This window comes from Microtus ochrogaster, linkage group LG4 (genome assembly GCF_000317375.1).
Source record: "Microtus ochrogaster isolate Prairie Vole_2 linkage group LG4, MicOch1.0, whole genome shotgun sequence".
Lineage (NCBI taxonomy): Eukaryota > Metazoa > Chordata > Mammalia > Rodentia > Cricetidae > Microtus > Microtus ochrogaster.
In genome coordinates this window covers 38,621,981-38,637,183 of record NC_022030.1, presented here as the reverse complement: position 1 = coordinate 38,637,183, position 15,203 = coordinate 38,621,981, and positions in this window count along the sequence as shown.

Genomic DNA, 15,203 nt, shown 5'->3' with positions numbered 1-15,203 from the left:
GTAATGACGCCAACATGGTGCCAGCCTCACACTTTCTTGTAATGATATCAACATGATGCCATTTCACACTTCCTTGTAATGACGTCAACATGGTGCAGCCTCACACTTCCTCCTAATGAGGACTCATCGCTCTTTCCTTTATATACATTATTTCCCAACTGAAGGTCCTTATACATGACTTGGATTTCAGTCCTGTAACACCAGCTGCTGTCTTGTAAGTTCCCAGGCACATACTCTGGGGCTGTGTTTAAATCCTCCAGTATACTTGGAAATTATATTATTGTTAGCGTTATTATTAATCTCATTGGCAGTTTTAACATATGGTCAGACTTGAGTAATCCTGGTTGATCCTGGCTGTTGGGAGGTAAAAATCCTGTGTATAATTTTGCAAACAATAGAAGAGAGATGGGATATGCATGGCAGATTGCTCAAGACTACCATATTTTATGAACCACTGATATGAAGTACATGTCATTTTGAGACTGGTATACATATGCATCTATCTGTATTTATGCAAGCATATATGGATATGTGATGCAGATAATATTTATTCAAGAATATATATCATAATTGAATTGGGCCTCAAACAATCTATTCTAAATAAATTACTTCAAACCTTGAGAGTATTTGCTCACATTTATTAATACCTTGAAGTAGAAATACTCAAACATGGCCACAAGGCGGCGCTAGAGTTCTGCAAATGTCAATGATGTACTACAAATTTAATGTAATTTGTCAATTATGAATACATGTCGAATCTTTGCTGTTGCTATCAATACTTTCCTCGGCAATAACTACTAAGATTTACATTGAAACTACATTTCTTTCTGTGCTATATAAATGATTTATGCATGCCCACAATACATCATGGTGCGTTCTTCAGAGAAATACTTTCCTAAGGAGAAATCTTTTAATGTTTGCATTTTAACTGCTTGCTACTCTTGTAAGTACTCAATAACTACATTTTACATGGAAAACAATAATATTTCTTAGGTACAATTTAAGAAATGCTGTGAATCTGGAGAAGTGGCTACGGAAACCTTTGCCAAGCACGTCTGAAGACTTCCGTTCAGTTCCTAGAGGGAAAGAAAAAACCGACTTCATAAAGTTCATCATTGTCATGCTCGTGCGCACACACACATGCACACAAAGTAATACTAATATAAATAAACATATTTATAATGCCTAATTCTTTTTCTATAAAATATTGCATTTTTTTAAAAATCAGAGACTAAAGGGATGGTTGTCTTCTTATGAATGTCCCTGAGAAGACTTAATCCTAATTATTTAGTTTTGTTTTGTTGAGACATGGTTTCTCATTATATGGTCCGGCCGGACTCGCAGTGTCTTACGCCATACATGCTGAGCCCGGGTACATGGTACAACTCTGCATTGCCGCCTCTGGTTTTTGATGGGCAGAGTGACTATGCTCAAAGACAGTGCATCACAGTATTCTGAGATAGTAGCTTTCAGAAATTGAGCAGATTAAACATTTTACTTGATTTGGATTTTAAATAATTTTAACTTTGTACACAAATGCAGAACCCACCACCGAGCTTCGCTCAGAAGACACCATGAGTGCTTTTTATTTCCAGATGAAAAGTGCTCAGACTTCATGAAAAAAGACTCCACGCCTTAAAAGTTGTGCAGGTCAATGAATCCAAGGATGTTTCTACCACACAGAACAAGAGCGAGCTTATTTCCTCTCCTACTGCTCCATCGCCCTACACAGGAGGGGTCAAAGTTCCATCCCTTTTCAGAGGAGAATTCCTTACGGCCTGAGGACCTCATAAGTTATGTATGTATTTAGTCAATATTGACTCTTCTCTAGAAGATCTTATGAGCAAAGCGGGGAGAAGCACCTGTTAAACCAGTTGCTTCAGCATTCCCCAAATAGATGTAGCCCCCCCCCCCCCCCGTACATATTCACTGCCCACTCCTCCCCCGCCTCCAATAGTGCCTACATCGGACAGTTTCCCACCGGCCTCTTTGTGGAGGCCCCGCACGGACTTTCTCTGTGAGCTGAAAAGCCAGCCTTCCCCCAGAGTCTGCAGCCGCGCTGTATTTTATCTTTATACGGTGTTTCCCTATTATAACACAACCCGAGGGAATGTGTATTTGTAGGGTCCCAGATGGCATTCACTCAGAGGCCGGTCTGCACATCAGGATGTTAAAAGAGGCCAAGCATCTTCAAGTCAAGCTGGGAACTGTTAATATCAGCACCGTTTAACCAGTATTTTCTCACCACTAACAGTCCATGGTAATAAACGTCTCCTTTGAAGGTGGAGGATTTAAGTGAGGGTTTCTTCTTTCTGGCAGCTGGTGGCAGCTATCTTGTTGTGGGAACAGAACGTGACCTTCCGAGTTCTGGGACCATAGGTACTGTAGAAGGACGTCACACAGCAGGCCTGGGAGCAGCCTTCAGGTGAAAGGCATTGCACCGAGTCTGGCCTCTGGGCTAGGACTCCACAGACACTGTGACAATAGCTGATTTAGTAGTATGAACTTTGTCCCAACTTTTAATCCGGGCTACAAATTCCAGCCAGCCGGTCTCACCTGCCAAGCCTGTCTACCACAGGTCCGCTTGCCTGCATACCATACCATTCACGCCCTGACTGCAGGCTCTGCAGTGCAGCTCTGTCTTACCCGCTCGCAGTCTGTTTGTGCCCCACGGAGGTTCAGATAAACGCCTGACCCTGGCTTCAGCTACTCCCCGGCTGCAGACACTTCCCAGGCCACCCTTCCTTGCCAGCACTGATCTCCCAATCTTGCTGAAGTATGTGACTAGTACAGTCTTCAGGACCCATCTGTTAAACAGCCATGTCTCCATGTGCAAGGCAGCAGCGGGCTGTTCCTACCACAGGGTGATTCTCTCTGTGCCCCAATATTGCCTGTCCTCCTTTTGACACCATTTATGGAAAACCCAGACTCAGACTGCTCTGCTTTCACCCTCTCTAGGATCATTGCCTGTGAAGAAGGGATTTCTCTGGCCTGTCCTCTGGATTAGGGTGGTTCTGTCCCCCACCCCCTCACTCCCCAACCCCCCACCCCATTTTCAAGACAGTCCTTTCCCTGGGTTGTTTTTTGGAGTTCAAAGTCTTACTCTAGTTGTTTTTTGTTTTTGTTTTTCGAGGCAAGGTTTCTCTGTAGTCTTACTCTAGTTTTAATCTAAGGGACATGTTACTAACTCGATAGTAGCCAATTTCAGGCCAGAAGATGAATTAGGTCTCCAGTTTGTTTTGGTTTTATGTAAATGCGAGTTGTTTTTTCTTTTTTCTAAAGAAGTTGACGACTAAGTGGGTCTCGTGGACCATAAACTGAGAAGTTCTACCTAACTTAGTAGTAGAAAAAAGGAAAACAACCTAATTTGTAGGCAACAAAGTCAACTAGACTGTTGAAGATGTGAGACTATGGGGGTAATGCACGGGAACAGAAAGATAAACAGAAATGAGACGAGACAGAAACGGAGTTGTTAGCACACTTGTTTAAGGTGATGTCTATGACCTGCAGGCTAGGGCAGAGTCGTGAGAGGATACACAAAAATGAATTCTTTAATATATATATATATATATATATATATATATATATACACACACACACACACACACACACACAATATTCTGTCTGTGTGTATGCCTGAAGGTTAGAAGAGGGCACCAGACCTCATTACAGATGGTTGTGAGCCCCCATGTGGTTGCTGGGAATTGAACTCAGGACCTTTGGAAGAGCAGGCAATGCTCTTAGCCACTGAGCCATCTCTCCAGCCCCCACAAAAATGAACTTTAATTGTTAATATATTTGCATTCTTGAATGACATTTTTGCCCCGGGTTAACGAAGCTAGGGTGAAATAAAAGGAAGAGCGAACTCTGGAGGTCCCTGAGAAACCCCGTGTGAAATGGGCAAAGAGACTTAGGACTGCTAGACCACCCAAGCAGCCACCTCCTCAGGCAGTGAACTGGATGGTTGCAGGCCGATGGTGTTCTCAAGTGTGGCACCTGGCTCCTGGAAACTTTTCTAGTTAGAAAGACAATCGCCTTTCTTTCTAAGGCGTTCTTACATTGCTAGCCAGTTGTCACCCAACTGGCCAAGAGGATGGGATGAAGTGCTTGCTTAGCTGTTGCTGTGTGGTTTATTTGGCTCTTTTCACTGGGCTTGGTACCTGAAACTGGGTGGCATGGCAACCATATATTTCAAGGTGTCCTAGGTAAGTTGTCCAGCTTTCCCATTCCTCCATTTTCCAGTCTGTGAAATGGAGAGATTAGCGTCTAACACAAATGATAGGAGTTTAGCCAAAGGGAAGGGGTAGGTGTGGTGTTTGGTGAGGGTAACCATTCACAGTATGAATAACCAAAGGTGATTGACCTAAGGACATCTCCACGACACTGGAAGTTTGAGGTGCTAATCAGAAGGGGGGTTGGTGACTTTGTCCACAAGAAAGGAGAAACTAGTAGTTGGACGGGACACTGCTGGCTTTCCAATCTTGGGATCCCACATAGGAGTTTTGGGTCCTTAGAGTCTTGAATTTAACAAGCTATGCAGAGTATGATGAACTCAAGTGGTTTAAGATTGCTCCCAGCTGTTCAGCTTTTGAGTGTATATCACTAGCTTAGTGAGCGGGTACCACCTTTGATACCATGGTATGTATGTGTTTGTTTTAAAAAGCCTTCTTTGCCTACAGCCTATTTTTTGTTCTTATTTTGTTATGCCCATGTTCTGGCTATGAAGGTTTTGTGATGTATATAACCAACACTATTCTATCAGTGTGTCTTTTAATTAGAATGCTGCCACGTAGTTTATTCATTCAGGGACTTCGAACTTTATCTCTTCTATAGGACAGCTAATATATAAAGTACATCAATGGAACAACAATTATCATTTAAAACTCATTATTGGCATTGGTTGGAAGCAATGTAGGAAACACATTATAAACGCATTCATGTGTCCCTTATACAATCTTATCTCGTGCTGTTATCTCAAAAAACACATCTCCAAATTTAACAAGGAAAATTTCATTGCTAATTAGATTTAGAAAACAGTCCGAAAGCTAATGGAAACATAAATTTAGGATGAGAGTGTAATTAGTTCAAAACTACCCCTGAAATCTTTACTGCTAGTGTATAAGATATGAGTTCAATTTGTTTTTAAAAGTAGTTTTTGAAGAATGGATTTACATAATAGTGAGTAAAAAGTAATTCGTAGCAAAAAGAGAATTTCTTTAAGCCTTATCAGCGTTAAAACAGAGGCGCCACGCCCATTACCCATGATTTTAAGGCTTCAGTCAGTAAGGTACACTGGGCTTTGAAGTGGTTGTTGCTGTACATCGACAGAAGATGTCGCTGTTGTCATTTTCCAACACGATGCTGAGTCAGAGTGGGCTGGGCTCCACGATGCAGACATTTCTTCTCGCAATTAACGCAAGAAGACTGCCTTTGGAGAATCGGTCCTGAAAGTCAGTCTGAATTCGAAATGAAGTCTAGGTTCCAGTGTTTTGCACCTCTGCTATAAAGTGCTCTTGCTTGTGGCCCATGTCCTTGTGTGTGTAAGGATTTTCTTTTGAATGATTTTAGTGCTTTTGCGGGCTCAAGAGAACAAAGTATTACATAGACGACACTGAGAAAAATCATCTCTTCGTGATTAGGCTACTAAGCGTCTTTATTTGTTTTGATACATATGACACGTCTCCTGTAGTCTTTGGCATGGCAGTGATCACGTATGCTAGAGACAACTCAGTTTTCACTGGGATGATTACCTGTGTTTACATTTTATTACAAATCGTTGAAATTACCTATCACCAACTCTTTTGTCAATCCTAAATCCATTTGCAGCATCGTTTGATCCCAAAACAAACAAAAAAACAGCAGCAGCAGCAACAACAAAAACTTAGTTCGCTATTTTCACCCGTGATGAATGCTTCTATTGTCTGCTTTGAGACTAGGCATCCATTAGCGGCTGATGGATTAGTAGTCTGAAAAGGTGGATGAAGTGAGGGACGCAAATGCATTTCTAGACGTTTCTCTAATGTTCTTTCTCGGGAACAATGAAGTATCAAAATCCCCTCTTGCGGTTTTGGTTTTGGTCAGATCGAAGTTTACCAGGCTAGAGTTTTCATTCTTCATCGGTGTTGGGGTGCTAACTTTCCTTCTTAGGTGCATGAGTGTGAAACAGTGGTGGATAAGAGGGAAATTTGGGGGCAGCCCACAGGAAATGGCCTATGTGATTGGCAGTTCTGCTTCTGTCTACTTAGCAAATTGACAGCTGATTAAGTGAATGGGATTTTCTCTCATTTATTTGGGTGCCTTTCATCATAGTCTTCCATTTCTAGTAGTAAGAGGACAAAGCATAGACCCCATGACTCCCCTACTCACTGCATTCCATACACTGATAAGCCCTGAATAAATGAATGGTTCACAATAACTGATGTGTCAATTGCATATTTGACTAAAATGGTAGACGATAAGGTGGAATGTGCTTGGTAGGAAAAGTCAATGAAGTCCTATGTGTTTGTCTAGATGCCTGCCACTCTCCCAGTCTGCCACCTGGGAGGTTTTGCTGCATCAGGACCACATGAGAGTTATTCTTTCTAGTGACAGTTGTCATTAGAGGCCAAACAGCTGGTGCTGAGTGACTCAGCATTAGTGGTAGTCAGAGTTATTCAGACAAAACCATCCCTAATTTCTAATTGGATTCAAGTCAATTCAGCTTGACTTTTGTCTTTTAATATTAGCACAGCCTTCTCTCGTTCTCGCTCGCTCTCTGTGTATTTTTGGTTTTTTGGTTTTTCGAGTTAGGAATTCTCTATAGCTTTGAGGCCTGTCTTGGAACTAGTTCTGTAGACCAGGCTGGCCTCGAACTCACAGGGATCCGCCTGCCTCTGCCTCCTGAGTGCTGGAATTAAAGGCGCGCACCATCACTGCCTGGCTGCCTTTTCTTTCTTTAATTTTTTTTTTACAATTTATTTTTAGGTATTGATGTTTTGCTGCGTGGTTGTCTGTATGAGGGTGTCAGGCATCCAGATCTGGACCTGCCATGTGGATTCTGGGAATTGAACCTGGGTCCTTTGGAAGGGCAATCAGTGTTCTTAACTGCTGTCCCATCTCTCCAGGCCCTGCACAGCCTTTGAACTCTTGGGATGTTCTGGTGCTGCACTATACATCAAGTAGGACTGGTCCATGGATGGTCCTTGGATTTAAGGACACACTTCCTTTTTCCTCTTTTTGCCCCACGGTGTTTTATGTAGGCCAGGGTTCTGCAGAGAAAATCATTTATTCAAGCTTCAAACAGGACAGACGGCTGTATCATAAGCCTGAAAACTGCTCCTCAAAATTTAATCTGTGAGGGGCTTCCCAGCCAATCTGCCGTAAAGCAGAACATTGATCCTCCTACACCCTCTCTGGGGACCAAGAAGTTCACTTAAAATCATTAGTCCTTTCTTTTGGGTTTACATGCCTTTCTTTAAACAGTATCTAAAGACATTTGCTACAAAGTAATATTTATTGTATAACTTGAAATTTCATCAAGAGATGTAAAAAGTAGTTGAGAAGCACAGACAAATGTATTTGCATTGTATAAAGAACACAATGTGAACAGTCATGGGTCAACTGTATTATTTAATGTAGAAAGACATTCCTGTGATTTCTTAAAGACATTTGGGGTATAAACTGTTAGAATTTAAGTGCTTTCTTTAAGAATTTTTCTATTGGAAGATTGTGGTTGTAGGAACATGAGAGATGGTGGGGCATTTAAAAGTTATAATGTACTTGGATTGGTATGTATAGTGAAAAAAGGATAGTTTGATTTCTTTTTTAAAAAATAAACACAATTAATAAAACAGAAATGAAAAAGTTACACTCTAGTGTAAGATAACTAGGAAGACGGGCCCTTCCCTTCTCCAGCTTCCTGCTAGAGATCAGTATGCCATCTCTCCTTGTATATGCTGTCACACCATGATGGCGTCAACTGTGACCTAGCCAAGGTGTCTTCATCAGAGGTTGAGCTGAAGGGAACATGAATTCATCATACTTCACATCTCCAAACCAGAACTTTCTTCATTAGTTTCTGGCACCCATTATTTCTCTACAGCAAATTAAAATGAATTCACACAAATCCAGCTAATCTCAGGCTTAACTCTCTGTTTCTTTTGCCTGTATTTGATTTTAAAATCATGAGACTGTGGGGAAATTTGGGGGCCTGCTTCAGTTTATCCAGCTGGATCCTATACTCCATGTATGTGCTTCTCCCCCACTGCACGGTATCAAGGCTCCATTGGAGGCTTCTGTCTCCAGTAATTCTGTTCTTTTCCCCTTTTGTATTGCCAGCCTTGTTCAGCGCTCTGTGTTGCTCTCCCAGCCTTTATGTCATCATTAGGCAGCTAAGAACCAGAACTTCCTACACCACTTGGCCGTTCTTTTACTTTGACCTTTTGATCCTTTACCCAAGCCCTGTTGAGAACTTCTTTCCTGTCTACAAAGAAGGTAAAAAGTAAATCCAAAAAATGAAAAGTTCACCATTTGGCCTAGGTTTTCTGTCTTTTCCATTGATATCCCTCTTCTTGGTAGTGCCAGCCTTCAGTGTTCAATGTATGTATGGAAGTTTGAGACTCAAAGGCAGTTGGCTTGTAGTGTGGTACCGCCCCAGTTCTAATAAAGTGCAAAGAAGTCTATAAGGAAGAAGCAGGAGGCACTGGTAAAAATCCTTATAATAATGCTACAAAGGATATTTCCCACCTTTTAAGAAGTCAACTGAGCCTTGCAATATAGAAAGACACACACAGTAGTTTCAAATTAGAGAGTAGCAAGACTGTGGTATGAATTCAGTGTTGACTTTCTCTTTTCTCACCAAGAAATTGGTAAACATTTTAGGCACAAATGCAGGGTCACAGATGAGTTGGTTTTGACCAAAGTGTGTTTTGTCCTCATCCAGTTCTGCAGTCCTGGCTTCTGCAGACTGTGCTGGTCCACAGTTAGCTTCACTCACTCTGTTCCTGTGTCAGTGATGATACAATACCGATGCCATTTTCTGCCCGGCATTCTTAGTCTGGGACATGACTTCTCAACCTTGGTACTGTTGAAGCATTGGGCCAGATCTTCCTTCATCATAGCTGACTATCTTGGGTATTGGAGCAGCATCCTTGTATCAGTCTGCAAGACTCCAGAGACTTTCTATCCCATCATGCCAACTGACATGTCTCTGAAAATGGCCAAATATTTGCTGGAGGGCAAAGTTGTTGTCCTCCACTGGCAATGCTGCATACACATTTTAATACAGTCCTTAACTTTTCCAGACTGATTTCTATTTCTTTCATAATCACTTGTGCTCAGGATTTTTGGCTTCTTTAAGACAGTAGCCTGTAGAATTATGAAAATAGAATTAAACATAGCAGTAAACAATTATTTTAATAATAAAGAAGTGATAATGACTTATTTTGACAAGGTGATAAATCCACATGTCACAAGATCTGGAGAAACCTATAATATTGTTATGAATTAGCTATTTAATAATACTAATTTTTACTAACATTCTGCCCATTCTTTGATGCTCTCATTTTATGATTAGTTTTTAACGTTGCTTTGTACCTTAATTTGAAAAGTCTTTTTTTGTGTGTGTATGTGTGCTGGTGCCCAAGGGGAAGGGAAGAGAATCTCAGACCCCTGGACCTAGAGTTGCAGGCAGTTTTGAGCCTGCCAACACAGGTGCTGTGAACAAAACTTAGGTCCTTTACAAAAACAGTATACACTCTTAATTAACCAGCGAGTCAATGTCTCCCACCTCTTAAAATTAATTTTTATAAACAGAACGAGCAATTTAGGATATCTTAATAATGTTTATACTGACATTTATTTACTATTAGTTGTGAAGAGTCCATCTCAACTCCATTCTGGTCGTGCAGAGGTCTAACATGTTACAGTGAGTAAGATCTGGCTTCTTGTGCAGATGCCTGTCCAACACACAATGGTACACAGGAAACATGGCTTCCTGAAGAGATACTCCAATGGACTTCACTTCCCATGGTTCCCAAAAAAAAAGTGATAAAACATAGGGAGGGAGCACGTGCAATGAATGTTCCATACTCTTCTGACTGGAGCACATGGTAGTTTCGAATCACCACACATGAAATGGGGTCCTTTGTTCACAGTTTAGATTGATGCAAGAATTATCCACAGGCTAGTTTTGGGGTTCACACATTTCCATCCCTTTTCCATATGGAAAGCCTGTACTCCTTCTCACTGTAGTGCAGTCCTAAGTCAGTAGGGGGACCAGTTATGTAGGGGGACCTAGTTATACAGGAAGCTAGAGCTGCTGGTGGCAAGCTGACAGGATGGAAAAAGGGAGGACATTAGAGTGGACTAGAGTTGACTTAGTTCACAGTAGTTAAAAATACAGCCTAGGAGGGTCTAGAGAGATGCCTCAGTAGCTAAGAATGCACACTTCTCTTGTAGAAGACCAGGCTTGGGTCCCAGTACCTACATGGTAACTCACAACTGCCTGCAACTCCAGCTCCAGGAGATGTGACATCACCTTTTCTCCTACATCGACACTTCTCAACCACATGGTGCACATCAACTTATTCAAGAACATGTGCACATATGTGTGCATGAATGCATAATCAATAATAAACATTAATTATTAAAATGAATATATTCTTAGGGGTTCTGCTAATGTACTGGGGGATGAAGTGCAAAGGAGGGGTTCTAAACTGCTTTATTAATGGAAAACATACATTCAATGTTTATAACTTAAAGTTAATATGAGATTCCTTAAAAGGCCTATAGGAAAAAATGTTATGTAAACTTTAGACCACACAAGGTATATTGTACTGGATTAAGATCATCTTTATTCATACGTGGTTTTGGCTTTTTCCCCCACAGCAGAAAGTCCTTGAGAATCTTCTCTGTCCCCAGAGTTGTTGAGTGGCATTTCACTGAACACACAGCACAGTCTCTTCATTCCTCTCGTGAGTACCAGGCATTTGCAGTTGGGTGTTATAACTAGACCCACCACGAACACAGCAGGGGCTAAACCTTCCCATTTCCCTTGAGTTGCTCTCCAGGGGAAGTCAGTGTAGAGCACATGTTTGAGCGAATAGCACAACTGCACTACTAATGTTTCTATAGCTCCATTTCCTTGTAGGTAGAATGGAGACTAGATGGCAAAATCAGTCTAAGTCACGTGAAGCAGATAGCACAATGCTGACACACAGTCAACGGTCAATCTGTGAATGGCTAATGTAGTCTGAGGACATTATCCAGGAAGGACTCTACTGGAGTTTATGGTTGCTTCATACATGCAGGACGAAAAGTAATGTTTTACTTCCAGCCTATTCATGGACTTCTATCTAGATGAACAAGGTCTCCAGCCACAGCACCTGCCCCAATGCACCTGATCTTTAAGTCAAGCGTCATCAGGTGGTTGCTTGGCATCCTTCAGGAAATTCATAGTTAATCTGTAATATTTTCCTTCTGGAGAGATGGAGAAAGTGCTGCATCTTATAATATTTTTATTAGTAAGTTTATCCTTATTGTTTCCTATTCTCTTTGTGTTTTGAAATTTTTCTGTTGATATGCATATTGTTCACGCATTATAGGAAACTTCATCACTGAATTGAGTGAAAACTGAGCGAGCTGCATATAGTAAAAGCATTCTCTCTCTCTCTCTCTCTCTCTCTCTCTCTCTCTCTCTCTCTCTCTCTCTCTCTCTCTCTCCTGCCTTCCCTCCCTTCCAGTGTTCTTGCAGGTGTGTGTGCACGTGTGTGTCTGTGTGTGTTGGGGTACACTTTCCATTCAGAACAGGAAGTTTACCATTTTTCCTCAGTCAAATCATTCTGTCATGAAGATTTTTCCTTTTTGTACAACCTAGTTGGTATTTGTGGGGATAAGTTGATGAAGATCTTTGTATTTTTAGCTGCTCTGTGAGATTTCTGTGGTTTAGGAGTTTGCTGCACAGCCCCGGCAGCCGGGGGAGGAAATGGAAGTTAACTGCACACTCAGACGTGAGATGGGCAAGGCCTGCGGTGCAGCGAGAGTTTTCCCAGCTGAATTGCCGTGGAACATAAAATACACGGAGCTCTAGGCCTGCCTCACCCAGTAATAGCATTGCGTGAATGGAGGTTGCTATGGTATTGAAAAGGATTGGATTGACAGGGAGATCAAGGGGCTACTATGATACAGAAAGAAAGAACCCCCGCTTATATAAGAGCCTGAAAAATCATTTCTCTTAGCAAGAGTAGAGGCAGTGCATAAACTGGCCCCAAGAGGTTGCCAGGATGCAGGAAGTCAGTAAAAATATTCCTAGCTTCTGAGAGCCAGGGTGTTTATATCCTTTTCTTTTTAAAAACATAGAAACGGAGGTTGTTGGGCCCAACTCTGCCACAGCACATGCGTATAACTGGATATTTATATGGAGTAAAGTTTCACACAGGTTAGGTTGTTAGTGTCTTCTACATGTAATGAAATGCATATAGATTTAAACTAGCTATTTAGATTAGAACTAAAATTAGCTAGCTTTGATAACTAGTTATTGATAATGTACCAATAACCTTGGTGTAATCTTTTCCTTGGGGCTTTGTTGAGGTATAATTGACAAATAAAAGCTATCTTTATATCTATCTATCTCTATCTATCTATCTATCTATCTATCTATCTATCTATCTATCTATCTATCTATCTATCCAGCTTAATGTTTGGTGTAGGTGTACACATAGTCTCAAATGGCAGGATTTTCTTTCCTTATAAGGTTGAAGTTTATACCATTGTAAACAATCATATGTATGTATGCAGACAGTAGACACACATATGCCCATTATATATTTAAATCTTGTATCTATAGGTTGGTACTTAGTTCTAATGCCCTACTTAGCATGTTTTATATGTCAATGAATATTGGAACATATCACCATTGAACATTGACAGGGATATTTATGAAATTTAATAAAAGTTGATATGGATAAAGCCACAGTGATAGTAATATACTGTGTTTCTTTAAGTGTGCTCAAATTTTGTAAGTGTACAGGGGAAGTATATGGGTATACTAATCTGTTTTTTTTTTAGAGCTAAGGACTTTTAATTTCTTTTAGTTAAAATAAGCAATGCATTTTGAATCTCACTTATATTATTTATTCTCCTATCTGTTCCTACTATTTATGCATGATACAGGGTTAAAATTGCTGAAAATACATCCATATATATTACCACAATAGCTCAGGAGTTAGGCTGGTCTAGCATCTAGGTTGTCATTGATGTGTACATTATCTTTTGTTTCTCATTCTCTTTGGACTGACATTTTGACTTTATGACCCACAGCTTCAATACTGTCTTCATTAAAAACAATAAATGCTGTACACTGAAAATTAGACTCAAATCACTAATTGGCTTCTTTCAAGTTTTAAATAGTTACTTTGAAGTTTCTAAGTCATACTGTGCTTAAGCAGTTAAACAAAATGTATTGTGTTCCCTTGGGAGCAAAAGGACATTATAGCTTTGAAAACACAAGCGAGAATGTGGAAATAAAGCAGGAAGGAGCGATGGTTCTTGGGGTGGCGTGAAAAAATCAAGAGGTGTTGGAGTTCCTTTGTCATAAAGAAGGAGTTATAAAATTCACTAAGATTCATACAGATTCATTTAAAGTTGATAGATTTAGAAGGTAAATTCCAATGATTTAATGCTGAAAAACATCTCATGTGATAACTGAACTTTCAACACTTTCTGTTTTACTTGATTGGTCCAATGCCAAAGATTTTATTAGATTCTAATTCAAATAAAGGGCCATAAAGTCCTTTGTGGAAGTGATACAGTGGTGATTGGGAGAGGCACTCAGAATCCCTGTCAGTCAGTCATATTTCAGTAATTGCCCATACCTGCCCACAGGGTTTCTACTTGCCAAACTACATCCTGTTAGACAATTTTCTCATATCTCTACGGCTGGTGGAAGGCTAAAGGTAAGATTTTCTTTCAAAAGGTTTGGTTGATTGAATTGCTGAGCCTACTTCTTTACTCTTTCTGTGGCCTCTTGGCAGGTAATTTGGCATCAAGGCCAGCTGACCCAACCTACAGCTGATTTCAGCTGACTCACGTATGTAGACGCCACAAATAAATGTTTATTGCCTGTCCCAAGGTTTGGAGTAGTCGATAAGGCTCTTGCAGCAACTGCTGACTAATAAACAATGCAAGATGTTTTGATTGTTTAGTAGAACGCTCGCTTCATTTTGCTAATAAACAAAGCCACGAGACTTCAGTTGAGTAAGTGATTTTCCTGAGGTTAGAGGCAACCTCAGAAAAGGATCGGAGACAGCAGAGACAGCCTATGTCAACATTATCTCAAGCCAGACATTTATATCAGGTTTCAAATCTATAAACAGCTTGGCTGTTTGCTTCAAAAATTCTGTAAAGCAATTTTTCAAGACAAACAGTTTGCTCAACTGGGCAAACACCTATCTAGTCAGAATATCAGAATGCCGGTTTACTTACCTAAACAAATACCTCATTTGGCACAGTGTTAATTAGTTTAGTGGAACTTGCTTTAAGGCTTTCTTCCTCCCAATCTTAAACCACTAAGATGTTAACTTTGACAGTGCTAGCTAGTTCCCTCTTCAAAGACCTGCCTAGAACCCCTTGAGCACACTCTCTGAACATCTCCAGTCATTTCTGCCTTTGATACATCACAGAGATTGACAATCTGAGATTCTCTCCTGCTAAAGTAAATTTAATGTATTCAGCTGGACCAACAGGGCATTTTTTTATGGTCTTGGTGCAAGATTTGACAGTTGATGTACATTAGAATTATTGTGTTGAGCACTGAATACATATATTAGTGTTACTAGGTAGAAAAAGTTAGCTGGGCTTGTATTGGCTGCTTGTTCTCTTTGTCCAAGCAAGAACTCACACATTGATCTGTGCATCAGGCTGTCATCTATGAAGAAAAGGGGCCAAAGAGATCACTTTTAAACTTTCCAACTCTAAAAGTCTATGATTCTACGACTCTGAAGTTTCAAAGAAACACTGGTTTCTGAAACAGTTCATTGTTTTGTTTGGTTTTGATCTCTTGCTACGATTACACACTGAAATAATAAATGAATATGAATATATTATTTTTTTATTTATGCTTAATATTGCCCTTACAAGCACTGGATTTTTTTTTTAATTTTTTTTTTTATTGAGAAAAGGAAAAACAAACAAGTTTCCACCTCCTCCCAGCCTCCCATTTCCCTCCC